The following is a 2,738-nucleotide window of genomic DNA, read 5'->3' on the forward strand; positions in this document are numbered from 1 at the left end:
TGTTGTTGTTAAGTGATGTCAAGTTGGTAAGGACTCACTCATAGTGACCTTGTAAAGGGTTTCCGAGGAGCAGCTTGTAGCTTTGAACTACTGACCTTGCAGCTCAAACCAACCTTACAGTCCAGTGCATTATCCTGTAATGCCACTCCAGGACTCCATAAATAGCTATAAATAGGTATAAATCAGTAAATCATATGTTTGTAACTCTAGATAAAATGTAAAATTATAATTAAGATTCTCAATTTTCTCCTAATAGAGTTGTGCTCATTTCACTTTATTATAGTAATTTTCAGGAGAAAGAATTAAAATATTTTGGAAAAGGAACATATGCTCCTGTTACCATCTTCATCTGACTGACATTACACCAGTACTGTTTATTTCCTACTTCCTCACTGTCTACGTTTTAACTTAAAATTGCTTATTGGTTGCAGTTATCCTGGTGTGGTGCTGTAGGATCAGCACTGGACTGCAAGATACGTTTGAACTGCAAGGTCAGCGGTTTAACCTCACCAACTGCTTCTCCGAAATCTTATACAGAGTTACTATGAGTCGTAACTGATCTAGCAGTGCTTAACAACAACAAGAACATGCCAATTTAATCACAAATCATTCTTCAGTATGAATGCATTCCTTTAAAAACAAAACAAAAAAAAAAAAAAACTGGCTATTGTTATATTCACTCTCAAGGATTCCATCATTTAAGTAAAAGGTATGTATAATTGTTTATTTTACTGTCAATTTCCAAACAAATGATTAAGAGCAAAAGACAATTGTACAATAAAGCACAGTTTTTCTTTTCTATTGAAAAAGTATTTCTAGGAAAGTTAAGTTTTACTCTAAATGAATGAAAGAGTTCTATTTAGGTCTAATACATGGTTGACAAACTAGCTATTTAGATAAATATTTCTCAAAAGTGTATTTTACTGTTTGACATTAATCTTCCCTCCTTTCAGCTAGTTTGTTACTGACTCTTCTTCTTGACTCATTTGAGACATATTTTGACAAAAAAAGTAATATCTATTATTTGAGAGGAATTCTGGTATTGGTACTGTAAGATAAGCACTGAACTGCTACACACAAGGTTGGTGGCTCAAATCCACCAGCTACTCCTCAGAAACTCTACACATGGTTGCTATGAGTCAGAACCAACTCTGAAGCACTTAACAACAAAAGTTATTTGAGAAGCATCTTCCTTCTTAATGTAGATAATAATGGCAGAAGATGATATGCTCATCTTTAGGGCATGCAAAAGAAAGAGCTACAATAAACTGAGGGTTTATTGTTCGAAAGAAATAGTAAAATCATTTGTAATCAAAAGTTGATGCATTAACTCAGCACAATTTACCCAATCAGTTCTCCTTAGAGCCTGTGTGAAAACTCTAAGGGAAATATAATAGATAGTAGTTAGTTACTGTGGAGTGAGCTTCGCTTCATTGTGACTTTATACAAAATAGACCAAAACACTCTTCAGTTCTAGGCTATCTTCATGATCATTGTTGTGTGAGTGCATTGTTGAGACCACTGTGTATTTCCAGTGCCTTCCAATCTAGGCATTAGACTGGTCAATAGTCTGTTACAATTCAGTTTTCACTGGCTAATTTTCAGAGGATATATAGGTCTTTCTTCATAATCTGTCTTAGCCTGGAAGCTTCACTGAAATCTGTCCACCATGGCTGACCCTGATGTATTGAAATATTGTGGCATAGCTTCCAGAATACAGCATCACATAAGCCACCACAGAGCAGCACACTGTCAAATGGTTGAAAGAAGGAGGAAATCTTTTTAATAAGCTAGAGGGTAACATGTCGATTCCAACTCAGAGTAACCCTGTATAGGGTTTCTGAAGAATGTCTGATGGGTTTCAGCGATCACCTCTGATTAGCAGTCCAGTACTCATCCTATAGCACAGCCCCACCATGGATTTCTGAAAGTCTTAAGTTAAAATACCAAGAAACCTAAGTAGAGAAAAACAAAAAAGGCAATACATGGAAATGACACAATCTGAAGGGAAGCTTCACACCTATTTCAGAATTTGATCAGGATCAGGTCTAATCGGCACAGTGCAGCAAGCAGTGCAAGTACCTTTTGCTGATGCATATTCCTAGACATAAATGTCAAATGATTTGATTAAAGAAAAATGGAAGGGGGCAAACATTTCTAGAACCCTTTCTTTGAAATAATGACTTTCTTCCCTCTCTCTAGTCATTAATTTTAAGTCTTCACCACCTCAGAAAAGAAGTCTGGTGGCTGATAGTTGACATTTCTTGGTAGGTTCATCAATTTTATGCCTACTCAACCACAAATAACTTTCGCTTGACTCTACTACTTAGTCTTTAAATTTCTTAATTTACTTTAACAGTCTCATATCGCTAGAGGAGAGTTTTCACTCCACATAAACCTAGCAAATGGCACATAGTAGGCATTCAAACTACTTAGCGAAGTAATTAATGAATTTAAAATAAGCTGTATTTATTAAATGTGCTATGAGAGTAATAGTTCATAAACCATTATTTATTGAAGGAATACAGATAACATTTATTAGACCTAGAAATTCCAATAATAGCTATCTGTTCTCCAGTCACAATTGTATATGTATGCAAAGGTAGCAATAGTAGGAAGAATATTAGAATTGTAAGTAATAGTAACTTACTAAACACAATGTAAATGTCTTTTAATATGGACAAGATAAAACATGTTATATCCAAAAAATGAATTTATTTATAAGAAATATGTATTAG

The sequence above is a fragment of the Chrysochloris asiatica genome, unplaced genomic scaffold, assembly GCF_000296735.1.
Source record: "Chrysochloris asiatica unplaced genomic scaffold, ChrAsi1.0 scaffold00022, whole genome shotgun sequence".
Classification (NCBI taxonomy): Eukaryota; Metazoa; Chordata; class Mammalia; order Afrosoricida; family Chrysochloridae; genus Chrysochloris; species Chrysochloris asiatica.